This window comes from Choristoneura fumiferana, chromosome 18, assembly GCF_025370935.1.
Source record: "Choristoneura fumiferana chromosome 18, NRCan_CFum_1, whole genome shotgun sequence".
Classification (NCBI taxonomy): domain Eukaryota; kingdom Metazoa; phylum Arthropoda; class Insecta; order Lepidoptera; family Tortricidae; genus Choristoneura; species Choristoneura fumiferana.
The window spans coordinates 21,090,838-21,117,085 of record NC_133489.1 but is presented as its reverse complement, the minus strand read 5'-3'; the positions used below and the strand labels follow the sequence as shown (position 1 = coordinate 21,117,085).

General features: G+C 38.3%; 1 protein-coding gene and 1 non-coding gene across 11 annotated transcripts in view; both read left to right on the top strand.

Moving 5' to 3' along the window:
* LOC141438036 (neuronal acetylcholine receptor subunit alpha-7-like) overlaps positions 1-26,248 on the top strand; it is a 160,308-nt gene that overhangs the window by 61,067 nt on the left and 72,993 nt on the right. The window lies entirely within an intron of this gene.
* On the top strand, positions 11,090-11,162 carry TRNAF-GAA (transfer RNA phenylalanine (anticodon GAA)). The gene has a single exon. It is a non-coding gene; the product is annotated as a tRNA-Phe (tRNA).

The following is a 26,248-nucleotide window of genomic DNA, read 5'->3' as shown; positions in this document are numbered from 1 at the left end:
TAGTGTTTCATGCTCAGTTAATGCTGGACAATGTAATGCATTGACCAATTTGTTGAAATATGTTGGCTCAAATTTGCGGTTTCCATACATTGACTTTGTGATTTAATTTGAACAATGTATGGAAACCGCAAATTTTTCAGATTATTTTTAACAAATGGATTACTGCATTATTATTGTCCAGCATTAATTGAGCATGGAACACTAATTTTTGTTCACGATAAAAGTTTCACCCTGTATCTCTGTAGCACAGAGTTTCCCAACCTTTATTTCACAGAGCCTCCCCAAACCAAAAATAATATTTACGTTAAGTTCGGAACAGTTAATTTACCTACGCTGCCTACTACCTATCTACCTAGATTTTTTTTTCGGAAATGCAAACGTAAATACCTGTTACGCCCCTGATAATTCTCTACCCCCTAGGGGGGCTGGCCCCCCTGATGTGGAAGTCCTGCTGTAACTAGAATATATTTCGTTCGAGATTTCTAATCAGCTGACCGACGAATTACGAGTGAGGTCGTAAAGTAAAGCCTAGCGGCCAGATTACCAAAGTAAATTTGCTGATAAATTGGAACAGAGTTAGCACGTTAGAACGACTCCGCAGTAAAAGGAACTGATGAATTAATCATGATTATTTAGCAATTTCGGAGCTACTATTCATCAGTTTATCCGATAAGATTGCTGTAATGACGTCTTACACTTTTCGTATTTCAGCGAAGACTCCAATTTTAATTAAAATTGCCTTAAGACATAAGTTTGAAAAAGCATAATAAATAAAATACATAATGATCATTTGACATAATGTTATTTCCTAGAAACTATTGCTGTTGTTTTAAACAGGATTGTTTTGAATAAACGTAACAAATCTTTGAATAGCACTGAAAAAATTTCATCTACTCAATAGTTTCGTATTCCATCTTATTCTTTTACTTGCCATCTTTGATGTTATGTCATTACATTAGCAATACAGGTCACAGAGCTGTGTCATCTAGTTGGTATCAGTATGTCAAACACAATAACTACCTACCTTATACGAAATTTTGAAACCAGCAACACCCCCGGGTGTAGCTTTTGTGGCGTTTTTTGTCGTCATTACCATTTCGGCAAGTACAATTTAAAAGAGATGATGTTCAGGTTTTTTTTAATGCATGGTGATGTTCAGGGTTACATTTTTATGATAAGTAAAGAACACCGACGCTGAATCTAGCGTGATCAAAATTCTTACGACGTCCTTCCATTGTGCTAATAAACGTGGTACGGTAATGACGTTTAACCGACCGATCAAAACGCTCGAGTATTCGCCCCTCTATCTTATTCTGGAGGAAAATACCAGTCTACTTAGTCAGATTGTGCACCTGTTTATTAAACTGGAGGCCGGGGTAGCTCTGCCATTCATCAACCACTCGTTGGGCTTAATTGCTAAATTTGCCGAGCCCGCGTGTATTAAGACAATCTTAAGACCCCCGCTGATGTATGCGACAAGAGCTTTTTGGCAGGCACTCTGAATTTCATTATGGAAGTTAAATTTGTTTTCCAAGATAATTACGTGATATCATTATATTAAATTCTTGTAAAATACCTTTGGAGTTTGGTGAAGTTTAATAAGTTGATGCATGCTTTCGGAAGTAATTTTGTTTTTGCTAAGACTCGAAGCAGACTGTAAAACAATGTCATGGAAGGAGATTGACGATGTTTTTAAAATTATAATTAGCGATAATATTACTCCTAATAAGTTTATTACATAATTGTATAAAACTTTGAAAAGCATAATTTAAAAAACATAATGGCCATTTGACATGATGTAATTTTTTTATCGATAACAAAAGGCGTTGGTCATGAAGACAGAGTATTGTTATGTCGAGATAAAAAACACAATATCAGTAGGAGCGACAGAGAAAAACACTTCATTTCTTGTCTTTGTCATAGTTTCTCCTAATTCCTTAGCATAACCTAGTTTATCTATGGTAAAAGACTGTTAGTGCATCAAGCATTCTGTGTTACAAAATCCAATTTAATTTAACTATTACATCTCATAGTTCAGGCGTACTTAATAATTGTAGAAGGTTTTACTACTTGTCATATGCTCAACAAGTGGATATTAGAGCAGCGGCCCTCATTATTTTGTCTCTAGCCTATATCTGTCTCTTGCCTATTGGCTTCCTCCCAGAGTATTCATTGCACGTAGAAACAGTTTTTTCTCACTGATCATTATTTATAGCGATTATAGTACCTATAAACTCAAAATCCAAGTACCCTAATATACATAAAATTGGTTCGAACTGTTTAAGTTAAGGAAAAAATATCCCATTTCTTCCACCATTTTTTCAACTCACACGCACGCCTCCTTCTAAAGGGGAACACTCACAGAGGCAATATCAACGTGTGTTAGTTTAGGACCCTTGATTATGGTCCTTGTAATCGTGGGCAGTCGTCGGGATAAGCCCGGGTTTTTCTTACCCAGCAACTACACGCAACTGGAAGAGCGGAGCACGATTTCTCCGTTCATTGCACGGTCGAGACGTCCACTGTACAGCTATTTGCTTGGAACACACGCAATGTATTAGAAAATTGTTCGTTGTGTCGCTATAGTCGAGGCCAGGTTGCTGTCTCGGATCATTGGTGCTCAATGCGCTATAGGTATTGTGGGCGATCAATTTAGAGTAAGGTGTAGTGGGAAACTTAACCCAATACGTTCCCTTGGATGTTTTCCCTGTACGAATAAAGGGCCGTAAATAAATATGTTACTTGTTTGAATAAAACTCAAGTGTTTTTATGGCACGTTTTGTTGTTCGTTTCCTTTGCCGATTTTGTTTAATACCTATTTATAGCATAAACCACAGGCGTAAACGTGCGTCTTCGAATATTTTTTTATCCTGATGGTTACGTTTGGCCGAATCATTGTTTTGTATAATTTTACTATTTATTAAATTGTATCGTTTTGGAATGGAATACTGCTGACACCTTCGACTTTTTACATACGTATAATGAATACGTATGATGTATTGAATGAATAATAAACTAAACTAAACTATGTGTACAAACTTAACTCATTCTAAGTAGCATTTGTAACAGGTTACTCGAAATATTACCAGTTTGAACCAATGAAATATTAAAACAAAAAATATTCGGCTGAACAAAACAAATGATGATTTTAATGCTTTCTAAAGCAACAACTTAATAACAGACTCGACTCTATTTTTACGCAGGAGGGTTATGTTTTCCACAGTACATTCCAAAAAAACAGTGAAAAATCCCAACTAAGTACTCTTACTATCGTTCCAGTATTTCTCACAAAGGACGCGCCGACAGCTTGAGGCTCAAACAGACAAAGCGAACCTCGTGGCACTAGACAAGTGTGGCATCGAATAAAACGAACTGCATCGTGGCACCAGCGTGGCATCGAGTAAAGAACTCGCAGCGCTGTGGCCTCACACAGATAACGGTTTTATCCGCAAGCTTTGAAATAAGTCTTTCGATGCAATACACAGTTGACTGTGGGTCAGTTTAAACAATTGCCGTCGCAAACATCCAAGTCAAAAAACTTTAAACCTAGGAATATTATAAATGCGAAAGTTTGTATGTGTGTATCACTTCTAAACGGACACCTGCGTGTAGGGTTGCCACGTATGTCAGGATTCGTCCTGGCATCTCATGATTTTTGACCCTTTGTCAGGATTGCCAGCCGATCTTGGCTTTTAGAAAAGACCTCATTCCATAAAAAAAAATATGAAATATATATGTTTTCATCATACATTGATTTCAAAGTTTACACAATTTTAATCAATGAATGATAAACATAGGTAGTAGCTTAGGTAATTAGCAATATCAAGAAAATTATTTTCAAAACAAATTTAAAACCGGATAAATTTCAGCTAAAGAGATCTCAATTTTTTTTAGCTTAAATCTCAAGGGTGTCATTCAAGCTCAGTTAAAACATTGTTACAAGAAATGTCAGAACTTATAGGACGATGTTAGGATTAATCAGGACGTTTAATTTTGCCATATGGCAACCCTAACTGAGTGTAACCTTGGCGCGCTCGAAGCATGCTTCTGTCTCCGATCGCTGTTCGTTTAGCATAAAAACCGGCCAAGAGCGTGTCGGACATGCCCGGAATAGGGTTCCGTAGCCATTACGAAAAATTATTAAGTAATATTTTTGTAAGGATTTCATATTTTGTACGGAATATTCCAAGTTTAGGTATATTTTATACCTTAGGCTGCTATTTACTCTTACACTACTAGTAATTCTCAAGAAAACTTAACCGTTATAGTTTTCCTTGTAAGTTTCATATACTTACTACCATCCTGAATTTTTCCACCCTCCAGTTTAGATTTTAGAGGAAGGGGGGGGGACGCTCGATTTTAAAGAAAATTTGCACTTTAAAGTTGAATATTTTGCAAACAAATCACTGAATCCGAAAAATCGTTTTAGCAACCCCCTAATGGTTTTAAAATGCCTACCCAAAGGTAGCATTGATAGTCCCTGAACAAAGCCGCGGACGGACAGACAGACAGACGTGGCGAAACTATTACCATTTTGGCTACGGAACCCTAAAAACCAGATGACAGCTCGGCCAATTAACCGTTAACTTCTATTTTGGTGGTAATTAAACGTGCTTTATTGAGCGGCAATGCTGGGTCAGCGGAGATTCGGGTCAATTTTTTACGTATAAAATACAAATAATAATAAAATGGCCTCGGGCCCGTTATCTCAGATGAGTAGGTCTGTGTTAAAGTTATTATATAACAGCCTAGCTATAAGGTTGCGTTTCCACCAAAGATGTGTGAGGACGTGTTGCGAGGTATATGTTTTTGTGGACCAATACAAACGCTTTGTTTAGGTACCTGTCCTAGCGTAACGTTACAGTCGCCGTGGTCATACAAATATCGTGAAGCAGTTGAAATAAAAAAGCATAGGAATTTCAACCGGGACGATGGATATAAGCTTTCATCATCGTGGAGTCCTGTTATTAATAAGTGTCGGCGTCGGGATGAAGGTTCGGAGGGACGATCGGACGTTGTTAGTGTTGTGTGTCGGTGTGATAGGGTGACTAATAAAAGTGACCAAGTGCGGGTAGTTCGAAGAACTCGCGCTGCTAGGCAGACTTGACACCCCACTCTTCAGTCTACTCGTGATCACGGCGACTGTAACGTTGCCGAAACGTCGAGGTAAATATTACTCGTGTAAAAATAGCGTTATAAGTCCCGTTTTGCTATTTTGACTATGAGTGAGAATCACGAAAGCTTAAAATGTTATATTAGTGGGATATATTCTCAATAATACTTAATTTTAATTTGTAATGTAAAGAACTATTGCACGTAAAAGTTTTTCAGTTCAACCCCAAATATCCAAAGAATATAAAACATAAAGATACGCACTCCAGCCTTCTGACAATTGACGCTGCATTGGATATGAGCGGTCCCTCCAAGGGCCAGGTTAACCATCACCATCCCTCATACGCGTCAAAGATTAATGAAGGACCATCTGTTTTCTTGATACGCTGTGGTCATGACGTGAGATAGAGGATACAAAAGAACTAGTGTGCGAACGGGACGAGATGATCGCTGGGGCGTTCAGAATTGGACAGTGGATTTATGACGTTTGATGTGGTGTTGTGATTTATGAGTTGTCGAGTTTTTCGTTAGTATCAAATGACATTTGCACTGTTTTTAACTGACTTCAAACAAGGAGGAGGTTATCAATGAGGGCTATCGTTTTTTGTCTCACTAGATGGCGCACTGTTGCGTGAGGTTTTTAAGTATGGCTTTCAAAGTCTGTTATTACGGGCGTGAAAACAAAGTTTAGATTAAAATCATATTTAATACACCTTAAAACCGTACCATAAAAATATCGAGCATGCCACAGTGTTGCATAGTCCCCGATTTGTTCGAAAAAAAGAGAGGACAAAGGTTTCCGAAAGACAAAACTGTCTCAAAACACAGACATTCATTGCCCCGGAACGCATATTTGCCATAATTAATTTCAGATATTGCAAAATATTCACAATTATTCTAGTTATAAATAAACCCGCGTAGCTCACCCAAAAACTATGAGATTTGACATTTCGGAGACCTCACGCTACGCTGGTGGCGAATTCATACGCGATAGCCCTCATTCAGTTGATTTTTTTCCTGTGCCATCAAAGCTAGCTAGCTACAAGTCTAAAACTGTACTCAACGGCACAAAATTTGGCTCATTCTATATATAAAATTACCTATTTCTGCTTAGATTTGATGGCCAGATTTTTTACCGCCCACTATATTTTACTTTTGTATTCTGTCTACCAAAATGACTACTGTCCGACATAAAAGTATTTTCTAATAACACCACTATGACGGATGCTCTTCCACTATACGGTTTGAGCAATGTCTATTGCCCCCTACATGCAAAATTAGTAACTGGCAGTTGGTGTTTACCCAACAAGATATATATGATGGCTTGTATTATTTCTTGCAAAGGCCGGGAAAATATCTAATTTTTTTCATCATCCCACTTAATCCATACTAATATTATAAATGCGAAAGTGTGTTTGTGTGTTTGTCCGTCTTTCACGCCGTAACGGAGCGATGGATCGACGTGATTTTTGGCATAGAGATAGTTTATGGGCCCGAGAGTGACATAGGCTACTTTTTATCCCGGAAAAATGCACAGTTCCAGAGGGAACAGCACGCGATAACCGAATACCAAGCGGGCGGAGCCGCGGGCAAAAGCTAGTATTATTATAAGTGCGAAAGTTAGAAGTCTGTTTGTTTGTTCTACCTTATCACGCCTAAACCGCTGAACCGATTAAGATGAAATTCAGTATGCAGTTAAGTTGAGTCCCGGGGAAAGACATAGGATAGATTTTATCCCGGAAAATTGCATACATAGTTCCCATGGGATAGCGATAAGTGAATTCTACTAGTGGACAAATAATTAACTACACCACACAAGATTATTTGGCAATGTCAACACTGTTTCATAGTTCCTTTTTCTTTTCACTATTCGTTGACAGAGAGCGTTTAAAAAAACTCTTTTACAAACTTTGCCTAATCCCACTTTTTTTGTAATCGGAAAACTCGATATTCCAAAGCTTCATTTGAAATTGAAAGGAGGCTGACGCTTGGGCGTACAGTCAGCAGCATATATTACTCAGCTCAAACTAAACGCTCGTATAGCCTTGACGGTAGAGTAGGTTCAGACTTTGAGCTCTTAGACGTACATGTTGATTTGTATTTTGGGAACAAAGGCTTTGTGTATGTTTTGCGTTGTTTTGATGTGTTACAAAACAAGGGGATTGCACGCTGTTAGCATAATTACAATGGAATTCAAATACAAAATAAATACTAAGGGGCTGTTTCACCATCCATTGATTAGTATTAACTTGCGGTTAGGTGTGAGGCACCACATTTAACCGTCAGTTAACACTAATCAATGGATGGTGAAACAGCCCCTAAATCTGTTGGATTTTTGACTCGTATCCATTGTTACTTCATTTCCTTTTCATTTCATGTTTTTTTTTATTCGACTGGATGGCAAACGAGCAAGTGGGTCTACTGATAGTAAGAGATCACCACCGCCCATAAACATCTGCAACACCAGGGGTATTGCAGATGCGTTGCCAACCTAGAGGCCTAAGATGGGATACCTCAAGTGCCAGTAATTTCACCGGCTGTCTTACTCTCCACGCCGAAACACAACAGTGTAAACACTGCTGCTTCACGGCAGGATTAGCGAGCAAGATGGTGGTAGCAATCCGGGCGGACCTTGCACAAGGTCCTGCCACCTGCAGATGTTAAATTTATGTTAATTACTAGCCGTTACTCACGACCCTGTCTGCGTTGAATTCGGTCATCGCTATCCCGTGGGAACTATGTAATTTTCCGGTATAAAAACTATCCTACGTTCTTTCCCGGGACTCAAAGTATCTGTATACCGAATTTCATCTAAATCGGTTGAGCGGTTTAGACGTGATGAAATAACAAACAAACAGACTTACAAACTTTCGCATTTATAATATTAGTTGGGATTTTCGACCATATTACTTCACAACGAAACAAAAAAGCTTTATGATTGGTTTATTGGAGTCTTTCAACTCCAAAACTTTTACGGGTATCCCGTGAAACCATATCGAAATTGGAATGGAAATAAAAAATACAAAAAGACTCCAATAAACCAATCATAATTTGATTGCTTAGTAGCGACATCTCTTGTCTGGGTGAGCGGTTGGTTCCGAAAGAATGTGACGTCTCTCGATGAGAGCGGAACATAGATGTCGCTAGTGCTGCTGCATAAGTAGCGTAGTAGAAATAAGCAACCTGAGATATGTATGCATAGGAAAAAATCGTGTCTAGATTCCTGTCCAGCGGTGGTGTAGGGGTTATAGCACGCAGCACGGATTGCTGAGGACCTGGGTTCGATTCCCAGCGCTGGTCTCTTTTTCTGGTTTTTCTGTGCATCCATGTCTCAGTTTGTATTTTCGAAAAAAGCTTTATCTTTTTCTATGACCAGAAATAAAAAAATGCGCTCTATTTTAAAGTACTCTGTGCACACATTGTTCATGTGGAAATTTTCATACTAAATCTCCAAACAGCGCAGAATAACTAAGAGTAGCTTATATCACAAACAACTAACGGTTTTCTGTTACCAACTACGGCGATTTTAGTGCACAGAGCTCGTAGACGGTCTACGCCGTAGCAGTTAGACTGGGGAGTAATGTGAGTGCTACGAGAATCAAATCTAATGGGCGTACGAGAGGCACATACGGTTTCAGCGAGTGGGAGAGGGAGGGAAGTTACAAATGGGTGCATTTTTATCGTAGCTCGCTAAGCCGCTACGGCACTGTGACTTGTGTAGTTTCTAATACTGTGCAATTGTACTCGGTTTTGTAAGTACTTGATTTCGAAATACAGTTGGAAGCACTCGTGGAGTGTCGTGGATCGAGTATTTGGTTGATAGTTTTGTTTTGGTGCTTGTATTTCGACGTTTTGATAGTTTATTGTGGAATACCGTATGAATAGTCAATACATATCTACTGAATATATAACTTAGGGTGGGGTCTTACTCTGCCAATACCTATTATAAATGCGAAAGTTCGTGTGTGTCTTGCTCTTTAACGATAAAACTGGTTTGGTTTTTAAATTTTGGTATGTAGGTTGATAGCCGGGCCCCTGGAATAACATCCAGGCTACTTTTTATCGCGTTATTCAAACGGGATTCTATAATAAATAATTAAAAATGAACTAGGTATAGGTACCTTAAAAATACACGCTCATAAATATTTTTTTTTAGGCTGACATAGTCACATTTGGTCAAAGCCTCGTTAAAATATCAGAGGAAAAAAATATTACTTGATTGGGTATACATATACATACGTAAGCTACCTTTGCCATTTTAATTACCTAATTAAAATGTTAAATATTAACCAACGCATGAACAACGCCAATATCGCGTCGATAATAAAACACAATTTTGTTTAACACTTGTGGCTCGATTAAAACCTGCCAGTATTTTATCATATTTGTGTTGCCAACACAAAGATCACGCCATAGACTAAATATTATTTTTTCTACTCGCGTACTACAATGCAATGTGCTGCTAACGATACCGCTATCGGTAATGAGGGCTATCGCGTATGAATTCGCCAATAGAGGCGCTAGTGTAGCGTGAGGTCTCCGAAATGTCAAATCTCATAGTTTTTGGGTGAGCTACGCGGGTTTATTTATAATTAGAATAATTTTGTGAATATTTTGCAATATCTGAAATTAATAATGGCAAATATGCGTTCCGGGGCAATGAATGTCTGTGTTTTGAGACAGTTTTGTCTTTCGGAAACCTTTGTCCTCCCTTTTTTCCTAACAAAACGGGGACTATGCAACACTGTGGCATGCTCGATATTTATATGGTACGGTTTTAAGGTGTATTAAATATGATTTTAATCTAAACTTTGTTTTCACGCCCGTAATAACAGACTTTTAAAACCATACTTAAAAACCTCACGCAACAGTGCGCCATCTAGTGAGACAAAAAACGATAGCCCTCATTCAATGAGGTGCATTGTGTGAACGCAACTTTGACATTTCATTGAAAAACAGCGGGGTTTGTTTTGCTTTTGTACGGAGTTCTTAAAAATTAAAAGTAATGAAAGAGTTAATCACTATTTAAACGACTTTTTATCTGTGAGAATGTGTGACTTTGGTGAATTAAGTGATGCAGAAATGATGACGCCGCCAGAAATAAAACAGCTGGCAATGGAAGTGAGTAGTAATTTAATTTGCTACCTTAAAGTCGAAAAATTCATTTATTGTCCGTTATTTAAGTATTCATTATTTATTAATTGTTTATGTTTGAGCTTGCAGAAAAACTAATGTATTCATGCGTATCTATTATGACCGCACTCGTGTCTCAATGGCCCTTATTATGATACAGTTGCATAAATAACTATTTTCACACGTCACATCAGCTTGTTGGCGTGACGTTATATTTCGTTATTCACAGATGATTTGGCGGGAAAAAATGTTGTCGGGAAAAATTGAAAACTCGTTTTACGCAGCATTATGAGGCGAATCACGTCTGCGTTTATTTTATATTTGGAACAATTTGTCGGGAAAAGGAATGAGAAGGTTTCCTTCAGTGTAATTGTTTTTTGTACCTTATAAACGAGATTACAAAATATTTGTAGAGCAGTACGTTTCGAAATAAAACGTGATGTTTATTATGAAATTAAAGTTAAAAGTATATTTCATTTTGTAACAGTTTTAAAGTAATTTTATAACTAAATTAATATACGTAAACGTGAAGGCATTTGTGTTAAATATGAGATAACTATGGTTTAATTAATTTATTGTGGTATTTTCATGATAATTTTAAATAAAATACATCAATTAGCCTTGTAAATTAAATTTTGAGTTGCGTAAAACAAGGCGACTCTATGAATTGATAAAAAAAGCATTTTTCGGTGTCAATTTGGTGTCAATATAAAAATAATTCCTTTACGATAAAACACGATGTAAGTAGGTAATAATATTTATAAAACAAGAAATTCATATATATAATCTGCAAGTGAAAAACGATGAACGAAGCCAAACAGCTATTTCGCGTATGATGCCACTAGCCGAAATAGCTCAGTTGGGAGAGCGTTAGACTGAAGATCTAAAGGTCCCTGGTTCAATCCCTGGTTTCGGCAACCTTTTTGCTTTTTTTTGTTATATATTGTTAATTTATTAAACATGAAAACAAAAGCAAAAATTAATACTTTCTCTCGTTTGTCGAACTTAAAATGGCGCTTTCACTGGATAACACAGAAAATGACATAAAATATATATATAAAAACAGCACCGACCTGGTAGTTCATTGGTCGTATTTTAACACTTTTTAACTATATTGTGTAATGTAACCTAATGTGTAGTTCCATTGGTCCAACTGAATTAAGGGTATACCTAGTGCAATCTACGAAGACGCGTGATTTTGTCAAAATTAGCCATTAATGACATTGTAATAAGAACCACGGCACGCGTCATCGTGACTGACTCTATCCATACACGTATACCTACAATTATTATTTTTGATTTGAATTAACTTTAAGGGAACATTCAAACGGTGAAATGAAGTTTATTTTTCCAGGGCACTAGAGTCTTACCTCCTATACAGGGTGGCTCGCTTAGATCGCTCATATGAGAAAGTCTGAAACTATAAGAAATAAGAATGCATGAAGCATGGCGATACAATTATGAAATAACTAACAAAAACTTGCTAAATGAAAGGAAAAGATCCAAACGAATATGCCGAAGTTAGATTTCAAATTAAAATGCCGTCAAACTCGTAAATAACTAAACAGTGCGAGCAACGGCTGCAGTTTCACGAGGTTCGTTAAGGCACTTGATTAGTCCGAGCGACAACAGCCGCTGCAGTATTGGCGTGGCAGCTTTTGCATTTTAGAAACGCTCTAGTTACCGCTTTTAGTTTATTTAACTTTCGTTTTATCGTCGTGACCACTTGACACAATTTGATTTAAATTAAGGTTGAGTTGCAGTTTCTAAACGAAAGTAAGTAGAAGGATTTGATACTTTGTTTCCATATTTGTCCGTTCGAACGAATATTAAGTCCTTCTATTAGTAGTTGCTTTTCTATTAGTTCTTTTGAAAACCAGCGCTGCGGCTTGCCGTGGCAACACGCTGAGTATGGCCCTTTTTGCTTCTTTCGGCACAATGTCTTTTTTTCTTTCTTTTTAGTATGTAAGAGTATAAGGTTGTCTTATTTATAATTGTGTTTTGTTTTGCTGTTTTTTCTATTATGATATACTACTACTTAGGGCCAGTACAGACGGAGTGCATTCCAAGTGCAACGTGACCGCAACTGGCGACTGCTCATACATTTTTATCGAAGTCAGCGTGCACGAATTTATTATTCGCTAGTAGCAGCGTGCGCCATTTGACGGATTGCAATTGCCTGCTTTCTTTGCTTCTATTTAATATTTTTATCTGAATTTATTTATTTTTCTATGCCGGAATTGCAATGGCCAATTGCCGCTTCGCGATTTCGCAAAAACTTGTTTTTATTTTTATTTTGTTCTGTCATAACTTGAACTTACTATAAAACTGTTTTTGCGAATAGCTATTATTTTTATTCTTCTTAATCTAAAGTATGGGTAGTTGGCAGTCACGTTGCAGTTGGAATACAGTCCGTCTGTACTGGCCCTGAGTTATTATGAATATTGTAGGTACCTACATATTGAATATTGAAGATGAATCTTCATTATTTTTAATTCCCTACGAAAAATAAAAGCTTGACACCAATTTTTACCTGTCTGTAGCATCGTAGTTCTTACACAGAGGGACTGATTTCGATGTGGTTTTTTAAGTGAAAACAAGATTTTAGCGGAGGTTCCTAGCTACGACTGATAAAAATCAGTTAAGCCATTTTGAAATAGGTAGCAATGTCAGGGGTTTCCCGACTTTTCTAAATTGGTTCTGCTATTGTTATATTTGTTATATTATACGACGATTGTTCGCGTATCCTTTTACATTAAGTATCCACTAAAGATAACCAACATCCCCGAGTAGGGTGGAATAACATATGTAACAATTCCATAAACATACCAACGGCATTTATATAATGTCACCAAGCACATTCTACGTTTTAACTTTTAATTCAAAAAGCCAGCTTTAAAAATGCAACAACTTCACAGGAGAAGGTAGGTATCGTTAGTGCGCCTACCGTAGCATGCTCACCGGGATAAAAATAACACGTAATCACCCCTTTTTATCCACTTTACCCCCTTCTTCCCCCTTACCTCTTACCCGTTACCCTCTCGTTAGTCGACGTTGGATTAATCATCAAATCAAATTAAAAAAGTTAGTTTTATTCGCGTAATTATGGCTTCAAAGGGATTTGTCTGTAATCTATCCCTTTTCTGTTTTTTGAAACTCGTTTTATGTAAGACCCCGCCCGCTTTAGAAATAGCTTAATGCCGTCTTAACTCAACTGTTGTAAATTACGCCCGTGCAATTTTTTGAAATATACAACGACAACCGTTTACTTGTTTACACGATTCTTGTTACCATGGCATATGTAATAAATAAATGTCTTAGAGTTTGGCTTGAAAAAAGGTTTCGGTAACAATTTGAAAGGCCAACGTTCGCTCGCATAGCGCCATCTATGTATATGTAGATTGCAAACGAAGTTTACACGTCATCTTGAAAGCCGAGGTACGTTACGTCACACTTAAATTGTATCTTATGTCTTAATCGCAATGCAGATCTTTGTCTATCTGTATGCCAAGTTTCATGCAAATCCGTTCAGCTGTTATTGCGTGATTGAGTAACTAACATCCAAACACCCAAACCTCCAAACATCTTCTCAAACTTGTACCTCTCCGGTGGCGAATGCACTAGTCCCAAAACGCACTATTAGTCAATACACTCTAATTTCGAAAGCCCCTCTTCTCATAAGAAACTAGGCCCAAAACACCATATTTCCAAAAAGGCTCATTCTCGATTTACACGAGAACCATTGAGAACTAGTCCCAAAATATTCATGATTCTTCTCGATCCATGATCTGATGACTTTTTAATTGAAATTTCGGTATATCACAAAAGTCCCGTCGGATTTCCCAAAAAAATGATTATGAATTTAACTACTAGGGTTACATAAAAAAAATCTACAATGCGTTAAAAAATTCTTCGCTCTAGAATTATTGGGATTTTTTCCCGATCCCGAAGCAATTTTTCAATAAAAGTACCCTGAGTGTTATTGCTGACTTTGGAATTCCCCAGAAAATGCCCAAGAACTATATCGTGAATTTCAAACGTTATAAAAAACCCGCGCCTCATGTCTTTAATCCTAGCGGTTATATTTTAATCTGCTAAGGCTTACATTAGGAAATAGTCGAATAAATGAATAAATTACCTAACAAACAAAAGGTTGGAAAACCCCCGACTTTGTCACTTCAAAGTTCAATATGTCAAAAACCGATTTTGAAGAAACATGTCTAAAAACCATCTCTAAAAATCTGGTTTACAAATAAAAAAAACCGTATTCAAATCGGTCCACCCGTTTGAGCTACGGTGCCACAGACAGACACGCAGACAGGCACACATAGCGGTCAAACTTATAACAACCCTCTTTTTGCGTCAGTGGTTAAAAAATAGACTGAAAGACCTTTCTACAAAGTAAAGAAACTTTAAACAGAAAGATGGACGAAATTGGTACTTTCGTTCTCAAGTTACGACACGACCAAGGGAAACAGGGATTCATTTTTATATAAGTAGATAGATTGGATGGGCATTGGGATCCAAGTGGTAATCCTTTGACAGCGAGTCGCGAGTAGATAAAGAGACAATCGCAGTGGCCACGCAACCAGAGTTACTACGAAATTCGAAAATGGAAGTTCGTATCGTACCGTCCCTCTCACTCTCGTAATAAATAATATTAGCGTTAGCGGGACGGCAAGATACGAAGTCGAATTTTGTACTTCGTAGTGTACGGCCTGTACATGAACATGATTCAGTTTGAAAATACAAACTGAAATATAGATGCACAGAAAAACCAGAAAAATAAGACCATCACTGGGAATCGAACCCAGGTCCTCGGTATTCCGTACCGCGTGCTATACCGCTACACCACTGATGGTCAACGGTACCGACACGAATTTCCCCTATGCACCTCATATCTCAGCTTGTTTGTTTCTTATTTAGCCACTTAAGCACTTACAGCCTTATTCATAAAAAAAATCCTTAATTGAGGTTTGATCGGTCTGTTACTTAGCAGACTGATTAAGCTTGTTAGACGGTTGTCAAGAAGTTTGATTCATAAACGCTTGCTAGCTGTCTGTTAGTTGTTGAGCTGCTGATAGACGGATTAGACGCGTTATGTTGGCAATCTTGACAAATCAAAGACAAAAAATGGCCTCATCGATAATTAAAAAAAAAAAAATGACAGCAGTGACAGCAAATTAGCAGGAAAAAAAAGCGAGATGTTTATTTTCCCGCCATTTCCGATCCGCATGTTTATGTTTAAGTGCAAAAAGCCGTAATTATGTTAATCATCCTAATTTTATTTTTCTCATATTTATTGTTAGTAAAGTAGTAAAGTAGCAGTAATTTTAGAGGATTTTTAAATACAAATTTCTGAAAATAAATTTTCCTGTTTTTTTTTAAATCTTTGCGTAACTTCACCCTTCACTAAAAATATCTTCGGTGTGGTTTTTTGCTCTTGTCAAAGTCAGCTGTTCAAACTTGTGGCGGCCATTTTGTGACTTAGCAGGGAGATAAAGGAGGGTCTACGGTCCTCTAACTTTAGCAGAGCCTTGATCGACTGATTAGCGCTAACAGACGTTTATGAATCACGTTTTTTAGCATCGGGCCTTCAAGGAGCCTTCAAGGAGGCTCTAACTTTTTATGAATAAGGCTGTTAAGCTTTATCTATATTTCAGTTTGTATTTTCAATTTAGGTTTTACGGGATGACCGTAAAAGTAAAAATTTGGAATTGAAATAAAAAATACAAAAAGATTCCAAAAAACCAATCTTAATGATTTCAATCTTAAAACTTTATGGCTGGAGTCGTGCAGTTATGTTAAGTATCACTTTGTACAATGTGCTGTACATTGGGCGGCACGAGGATATAGGGCAAACTTTGTCTTATCGGTGATACTGCTTTATTATCTTAAACAAATCTCATTATGAGGAAATGCAAGCTATAAAACTAATCCAGCTGTCAGTTTTGATGCTTGCAATTGGGTTGGCAGCAATTTAATTGCTTGCATTTGATTGTGATGTGAGCTCAACATAGGATAGTATCGCAGAATCACTGAATTACATTACCAAGTATCAGCAATACGCCAAGGGTTGTCCTGCCAAATAATAAGTCAATTCGGTCACTGCAGGAAGTAAAATTCGACTTCAACAATTTGACCCAAACTATATAAGTAACTCGGCTGCATCCATTTATGTGCTAATTTACACTCCAAAAACAATAATTAAAAACATACAAGGTGGGCCCTGTAACAGGAGCAAGAAATTAAACCACAGCTTCCACCCTTCATCTTGAGCTAATCTAGTTCTAGAACTTTTGAAAATAACTTGTATTGTGATTTTTATTATAGTTTAAAGTTTAATTGGACACGCAATGTATAGCGAAATCCGTCATTTTGTTACGTGACAGGCGATGTCATTTAGGCTAATGGATGCCGTACATTGAAAATACAATTTAATTTGTTTGGAATATACGTGGTGATAAAATTACTGTAGTTTCATTTGAGTAGCAGAACCTGTGTTTTATTTTTTGCTCCTGTTACAGGGCCCACCCGGTATATGCAAAGGCATATACTTAAAGAAGTACATCTCGGTACATCGTGAACTCAGAACATATGCCGTTAATTTCTCTCTAACCCGACTAAGCGTTAGCCCTGCAGGTAAGTAGGGCAGAGCCCCGGCGTTGCCAAGCAACCACCCGGCTGTTGCGTCCTGTTTAAGTAGAATTCGTTCCTAATAAGTGCCTAGCAAAATCATACGGCAATTGTTTCTTCATCTGTAATGTCTCACCTATAATGTATGAAGCTCATATGTTCTTTTTAATAAAAATACCTTCTTCTTGTACTAACCGTTGCACGAAATACATCTTTTTAATCAGCTGCTGGTAAAGTTTTAATTATATCCGTCTAAACCCAAACATGGTCCTGGATCGAACCGGATAATTAAGGAACAGCGAAGCCACTAAAGGAATTATTAAGAAGATTTATTGGAAAAAATAAATAATTACTGCAAGGGGTCTAGAAGTCTAAAAGGCAACCGTCATCAACCAGCATCGAGAAGAATATTCGTGGATTCCCTGGGATTGGAGCCATACAGTGTTGAGAGGTTTATTTAATTGCCAAATTTAGCACCCATCACTCTATCAGGTAGTAATTATTTTAAACGGAATTTATAAGGTTAGTAGCAAGTTCCCTTGTTAAACTTTACCGTTAGATTAACAGATGCAATACATTTAAATCATATACGTAATAGCTTTAATTATTATTTATTTTAGTCTAATTCAGTCAACATTAAATGTATCCTAGCTTAAGGCCTAGTTGAATTAGATTAATTTGATTTGAATGGTAAGGTTTACTTACGAGCACTGTTAACCAATGCAGTTTACCGTTATTCGTGCAACTTGAGTTTTAACCTGCGATTGAAGATTGTTTTAGCTTATTCTACTCAATAAAAGCAGTAATCTAGTCAAATATTTAATATAAATAAAATGTTTTAATGTGTACATGAATTTAAAAATATTTTTTTGCAATTTTATTACGTTTTGATGTTTCTAATTTAATTTTTAACAATATACTTAAGCAATTAATACAATACAATACAAAGACTCAATCAGGTAATTAAATGGAATTATATTTATATTACTATTATTTATGAATAGTTTTATGGAATTGAAATAGGTAAATTTTATATTCAATTGAATCAATTATTGTACAATCTTAAATTTAAATCTTGGCTAGTCATCTTGTATTCATTTTATCACAATAATCACTACTTATTATATAATTATAAACTAGAAATAATAGACTACAAAATTGTAGCTAATAAATCCTTGCCTTGGGTAGATATAATCTTTGATATAACGAATTAGAGCCAGGTCTTATGTACAGGATTATTAATAACATTATATTATAAGAATTAACATAATTGTTGTTTACATTCAAGGTTGATCAATTGACACCGTTTCCAAATGGCCGATGAAAAGGATTTAATACGGAAAAGAGGCAGTTACAAGGGACAATTAACTTTGTTTACTTCATACGTTAATACATTGAACATTCCTTCGTTGACTGAGGCTGAGGCAAAACAATTACAGTTGCGTATCGGTAAGCTTGAATCATTGTATGAACAATACGATGATGTGCAGTTACAACTAGAGTGTTCGAGTGAGAACTTAGAACAACAAATTAAGGAAAGGGCAGAATTTGAATCTAATTATTTCACCTCGCTTTCTCACGCGCAGGGAATAATAAGTAATTTTAACAAAAAGCGTGATGACTTTGAATCCTGCAATGGAAAAGGATCACCTAGTACAAGTAATCACAACCCTATCAAGTTACCGACGATTCAGTTACCGAAATTTGGTGGTTCATATGAAAATTGGCTCTGTTTTCATGATACGTTTACAAGTCTAATCCATTCCAACGACGACATTGATACAATAAATAAATTTCACTATTTAAGGGCGTCGTTGGAAGGTTCCGCAGCACTGGTTATTCAGTCTATCGAGTTCTCAGCAAAGAACTACGAAGTGGCATGGAAACTTCTGTGCGAAAGGTTCGATAACAAAAGGTTGTTATTACAAAATCATGTCTCTGCGTTATTTGATATCGAGCCGATCACAAAAGAATCGTCAGCCCAGATAAAACGTGTTATTGATAATGTAAACAAAAACCTGCGGTCGTTAGAATCCCTTGGTGAGCCTGTTGAACACTGGGACACCCTTCTCATTCACATCGTCACTCAAAAACTAGACACTAAGACATTTCGCGAGTGGGAGGAGCACAAGGGAAGCCTGGATAAAACCAAACCTATTTTATTCGAGGAGTTTGTCACGTTCATGCGTAACCGTGCCGACTTGCTTGAAACTTTAGAGTTATCGTGCGGGCCCGCCGCCGGTCATTCAAGTCGATCAGCTAAACACTCTCCGACGAAACATAGGACTATGTTTGCCACACAATACACTAGACACAGCACTACCGAATCACCTTCTAAACCCTGTCCGAAATGTAATGGTGAGCATAACTTAAGCCATTGTTCTCAGTTTCTGGCGCTTAGTAACACTGAGCGCCTTCAGTTGTTGCCAAATTACAAAGTTTGCTTTAATTGTTTTCGCAGCGGTCACTACGCTAACCATTGCAAAAAGACGGGTTGTAGGATATGTAAACGCAAACATAACTCGCTCATACACGTTTTAGGGTCTAAACCTAAACCTAAACCTAGCGCTGCGGCCACGTCCGAGCGCTCCGAGGTACCTCCCGTCACTGCGCAGGCGTCGATCCCTGGGCAAGGCTGCGGCGCTCCCGTGACGTTAGCGGCGAGGATCACACCGTCTCAATCAATTTATAAACGAGATGTGTTGTTGTCAACTGCGTTAATTAAGGTTTATGATAATGATAATCGCGAGCATATCGCTCGCGCAATTCTTGATAGTGGCAGCACATCATGCATCATGTCGGAGAGGTTGTGTCAGCAGTTAAATTTACACACCGATTATGTGGACAAATCGGTTGTAGGTATCAATAATGCAAGATCTCACGTCGGCAAAACGTGTCGTGTTTTAATGAAATCGTTGAACGAAGTTTATTCGACGTACTTGCATTGTTTTGTTTTGCCTACAATTACAAACGATTTACCTTGTCATCAATTAGATTTATGTAACTTACATATTCCTTCAAATCTTTGTTTAGCAGATCCTAACTTCCACACGCCTTCTGCTATAGATATTATTATCGGCGCTGATCTCTTCTGGGACATGTTAGGATCGCATAAAATAAAATTGGGTAATGGGCAGCCGATACTTTGTGAGACTCGATTGGGGTATATAGTCTCTGGCCCGATAAACAGCGGTCTTGTATCGACGCCGTCACGTACCATTAATTGTAATTTTGCGACTGTTTCTTCTAGTAGGAATGTCGACTTGCTTGATGATGACATTCAAACCCAACTTCCGCGGTTTTGGCAGCTCGAAGAAGTTAGCCCTCAGTCATCTCATTATTCTCAAGAGGAGAAATTATGTGAAAGCCATTTCACTGAGCACACGACTCGGCTAGAAGACGGACGTTTCTGTGTACGGTTACCATTAAAAGAAAACCCCAATGTTTTAGGAGAATCTGTCAACCGTGCCAAGCACTGTTTGTTGTCATTGGAGCGCAGACTTGACGGTCGACCTACCTTTAAAAATATGTATAAAGAATTTATGTCAGAATATTTATCATTAGGTCATATGTCTGAATGTAAGCGAGTTGAGTCAGAGCACAACGCATATTTTATTCCTCATCACGGTGTTTTGAGAGAAAGTAGCTCAACGACCAAGCTAAGGGTAGTTTTTAACGCGAGTAGCCCTACTAGCTCAGGTATATCTCTGAATCAAATTCAAATGGTAGGGCCGACTGTCCAAGATGACCTTCTGTCTATACTTCTCCGTTTTAGACAGCATAAGTACATCCTCTCAGCTGACGTTGAGAAGATGTACAGACAGATAGCTGTTCATCCCGACGACAGGTACTTGCAGCAGATTATTTGGCGCGATGATCCGTGTGATCCTTTAAAAGCTTTTCAGCTTAATACAGTCACTTACGGCACGGCAAGCGCTCCCTTTCTTGCAACGCGATGCCTTAAGCAGGTTGGGCTCGAGTGTGAAGATGAAACCATTCGTGAGATCATCATACACGACTTCTATGTCGATGACTTACTTACTGGCGGGGACGATATAGCTCAGGTTCTATTAATTAAAGAAAAAGTTACCTCTGCTCTGACCTCGGCTTGCATGAATTTGAGGAAGTGGAAGTCAAACGAGCCCCAGTTAACGTTTGACCCCAGTCTGTCTCCAATAAATTTGAATATGGGGTCAGTTGAGCCTAGTAAAACTTTGGGGCTGGGTTGGGAACCCAATGAGGATAATCTATATTTCCCGATTGGTAAATTATCTCTAGGCAACAATACTAAACGGGATATGCTTTCAGCAATCGCGCAGATTTTTGACCCATTAGGTTTGCTGGGTCCTGTTGTTATTCTCATGAAAATTTTGCTGCAAACGCTGTGGTTACACAGGCTGTCGTGGGATGAGCAGCTGTCACCTGAGATCAATCAACGTTGGGGATCTATAATTAGCGATTTGCCGTCTCTAAACAATGTTCGTGTCCCTCGGCTTGTTTTATGTGACTCATACTGCGAGGTTGAGTGCCACATTTTCAGTGATGCATCTGAGCGCGCCTACGGAGCTTGTTTGTATTTACGTAGTACGAATGAAAAGGGTGACATCCTAGTACGACTTGTACTGGCTAAGAGCAGAGTAGCTCCTATTAAACCCACCACCATACCGAGACTTGAGCTCTGCGGTGCGTTGGTGGCAGCCCGTCTCTACGAAAAGGCGATCAATTCTCTCAGAGTCCACATCAGAAGTACTACCTTCTGGACGGACTCCACCATCGTGTTAGGATGGCTAAGAATGGTGCCTAGTAAATTACAACCCTTTGTACGCAACCGTATAGCCGAGATTTTAGACAAGACCGGTAATTGTTCTTGGAGACACGTCCCTACGGACGAAAACCCTGCAGATCACATTTCTCGTGGAGTGCATGCTAGTTTCATTCAATCCCTCGACTTGTGGTGGTCGGGTCCAGGCTTCTTAAAGCAAAGCAAATCTACTTGGCCGGTAAACCCTACCGCTGCACAATCATTGCCCGAAACTCGCCCTGAGGTTGCGTTGCACATTAATGTTACGGCAAATGATGTTGATCACAAATTAGTTGATTTTACTCGATTTTCAAACTTGTCACGGCTCAAGCGTACTGTAGCCTATATATTGCGCTTTATAAACTCGTGTAAAAAGCAGGTGCCGATGGCGAACTATCTCACTGACACGGAGTTAAAACACGCATTAAATTTACTCATCAGGACATCTCAAGTGGAATCATTCACTGAGTACGAATTGTTACTTTCAAATAAAACTTTAAATAAAAAGAGTCCATTACTTAAACTAAATGTGTTTTTAGACGAATTTAAAATCATGCGTGTCGGCGGTCGACTTGATAACTCCGACTTTCCTTATGAGAAAAAACATCCTGTTTTAATTCACTCCAATCATCACTTTACAAAGCTCTTATTTCAATTCGAACATAAACGCTTAATGCATGCTGCTCCTCAACTTTTATTGTCCTCAATTAGGGACAACTATTGGCCCATAGGAGGTACTAACTTGGCGAAGGCTTGTTTCCGTCAATGTGTTAGATGTGCCCGCATGAAAGGTTTAATAGTCACGCCGTTAATGGGAAACTTACCCAGATCTCGTCTTGTGCCGTCATTTCCGTTTGATTGCGTCGGCGTAGACTATAGCGGACCTCATACCTCAGCCAATCGTCAGGGTCGCGGTTGCAGACTTGTAAAGGTATACATAGCCATTTTCATATGCTTCACCACTAAGGCGGTACACCTTGAACTGGTGGGCGATCTGACCAGTAACAATTATTTATTGGCACTGCGTCGTTTCATATCTCGTAGGGGTAAACCGAGTCACATTTATTCAGATAATGGCACTTCATTCGTGGGTGCATACAATGATTTATCGAAATTTTTAAAAAACAACTGTGATTCGTTAGCTGAAAGTGCGGCTAACGAAGAGATTAACTTTCATTTTATCCCGGCATACTCTCCTCACACTGGGGGCCTTTGGGAAGCGGGGGTCAAATCGACCCGTTTTCATTTAAAAAGAGTGTTGGGAAATTGTAACTTGACATACGAGGAGTTCAACACTGTCTTGGTCCAGATCGAGGCACTTCTCAACTCTCGCCCGTTGACTCCCCTATCGTCGCACACAGAAGATTTGTTGCCACTCACTCCTGGACATTTCCTCATCGGCCGACCCCTCAATTCACTGCCAGTGCAAGATCTCCAAGACCACTCTCCACGCTATTTAACCCGCTACCAGCGCATCGAGCAACTTCGCCAGCATTTCTGGGCCAGATGGAGCAAAGAATATGTGTCGGAGCTCCAAGTAAGGATGAAATGGCGAACGAACCAAGAAGCTTTAAAGCTCAACACACTTGTTCTGCTGAAGGACGATAACCTTCCTCCTCTAAAGTGGAAGTTAGGTCGTGTCGTGGCCCTCTTCCCTGGTGCAGATGGCATAACTAGAGTTGCTGACATCAGGACGTCTACTGGAAAAGTTCGTCGGTCTTTTAGCAAGATCTGCCCACTGCCCGAGTCGAGTCAAGATTCTGGTTGAAAGGCAAGCTTTCAACACCCGGGGGCATGTTTAAGTAGAATTCGTTCCTAATAAGTGCCTAGCAAAATCATACGGCAATTGTTTCTCCATCTGTAATGTCTCACCTATAATGTATGAAGCTCATATGTTCTTTTTAATAAAAATACCTTCTTCTTGTACTAACCGTTGCACGAAATACATCTTTTTAATCAGCTGCTGGTAAAGTTTTAATTATATCCGTCTAAACCCATACACGTCCCATAAGTACGGGGAATGATCGTGTGCCGTGAAACCTTTTCACAATAATTTTTACAATTGTTTCTTTGTCAGGTGCATGGAATATCTAGTATTATCTAGTCCTGAGACGGCGTCTGAGACTAAATAAAGACCAAATGTAGAAATAAAATATAGAATTTTCAGAATATTGATATCTGGATGTGGATTCTCAGGATATTAATATCTTAAATATCTATTCTTAAGTATCAAAAAAAGTTAGGACTCAGAACTCCCACTGATAAACCAGAACATCAGAGTTGCAGTAGTATTAGTCTGTTTCTACAATAAATTGTATTAATGTATGTATGTAAACTCTTTATTGTACAAAAGAAGAGAAACAAAACAGATTGGTAATATTTGAGATACTTGTACAAAGGCAGACTTATCCCTTTAAGGGATCTCTACCAGTCAACCTTTGAGTGGGTGAGAGGAGTAATCAGTTAGGGTAAATTTCTTAAAACTATACTGAGCCGATTTCAGTTTTTACCTACGATTCGTCCTGGGTTTGTTCCTCGTGTTTCACATGGACTTGTTGGAGAACGTGTAAGTCTCAAAGTCCTGCCGCTCTGAACGTTTAGTGTCCCAAACAGACCACTTATGTTACCAGGTCTACACCAACCATGTCTGGTTGGTGCGAATCCGGATTAACGTACGACTCACTAATTGGACCGGCGGTACGCGGTTGCTAAGTACCTGATTACTTACCGAAAGTTTAAGGTTTATTTATGAGAGGCAAGATTAACATGAGGGTACGGTAGGCACGGACGGGAGTAATACCCGTTCACTGTGACGATTATTTTGATCACTAACCTGAGTGAGCATACCTAAAGGTTCTTGTGCCATAATCCGAGAACGTATTGTTATGGAACATAAAAAGCTTCCAGTTTTCAGTTTTTGTTATTTTGAAATCTGGGTTATCTTATTATCCTGTTTTCTGTTAATTTCATGTGTTATTGTGTATAATGAAGGTAATTAAGAATTAGGTACTTATTTAACATTTTTTATTGCAGTTCGGATTTGGGAAAGGGGGCCTTGCTTCCAACAAAAATTAACACTAATAATGCTTAATACCTTGCAAACAGATCCCTAAATCGAAAAATTATTTGTTAAAGTAAAATCATGTTTTTGGTTAGACTTGTCCAACGATGCCACACTTTGGCTTTAGACTAGAGAAAAAAATCACCCCCTCTTCACGCGAAAGAGAGGTACCGCAATTGTTTTTTTTAATATTTTGCCTCCCTTTTGGCGTGATTAATATTATATACTCGTGTAAAATCACAGCTTTCTAGCACTAGCAGTCTCTGAGCTAAGCTGAAGACGTATGGACATGGTAAAACTATAAGGGCTCCTTGTTCCTACGGAACCTTAAAAACACGGTATATATCCTCAGCCGTGATATTACACGTAAAAAAGAAGTACTCTTACCTCCACAGACGCTCAAACTTGATTAAAATCATTAATCACACCGAGAAACGTTCATTATACATTTTTCATACTCTTTTGACAACCACACAAAAGCCTGGCACTTGCGTCCACATTCTCCCTTTGTACCCTCTTTTGTACCTACTTTGTTCTTATTTTATACCCACTTTGTTTAAAGACGAAGATTACACTTTTCCTCTGATTAAATGTATCCCAGGACAGCATTGGAATTCTCGTGGGCGTTGGTCCAGATTGCCGCGCGAAATTTCAATTTCCTTGAGTCTTCTTACCATAAAGGTACACTTTATAGTGTACGTAAAAACTATAGTAAATTACACTTTCATTAGGTAGGGCAGAGGCGTTGGTAAAATAAAAAGCACTACCGGAAATAAATAAAACCGATTAAGTGCAAGTTAAGCTCGTGCACAGGTTTCTTTTATTCATTGTTCTCATGTTTGTCACGAATAAATATTTTCTTTCTTTCTTTCTTTCTTTTTCAGGTGATTCCGTTAAAATTTAAGAGAGAGTAGTAAATAACAATACAATACAATTAAATGAGTATTGAACGACACGGTACAGTAAGCAGAACAGAAAACAGAGATACACAGAGAAAAAATCCAAAAGTAGGTAATAGACAGTCTTTATCATCATCATCATCATCCCAGCCTATATACGTCCCACTGCTGGGCACAGGCCTCCTCTCAGAACAAGAGGGCTTGGGCCATAGTTCCCACGCGGGCCCAGCTCCGGGGCCGGGAACCCGGCTCGCACCTCTGAGTTTTTCGAAATTCATTTGCGGAATTACATTTGAAATTTACCACGAGCTTTGCGGTGAAGGAAAACATCGTGAGGAAACCATGCGAAGCGATCCAATGGTGCGTGCGAAGTTCCCAATCCGCAGTCTTTATCGCTTCAGAGTAATTTACATTTTTCCATGCTAATTTTCCAATAGAAATAAGTAAACTTTGTGTTACCTACGTAGTATTTTATGTTGACTTAGTTATTTTTTGTGTATCGGTTATTTTGTGTCTTTTTCTACTTCCTGACAGAGTTAATAATTGCATGTAAATGGAATCTAACATCATACATGTAATTTCAAGTGATTACAATTTTGAAGAAGT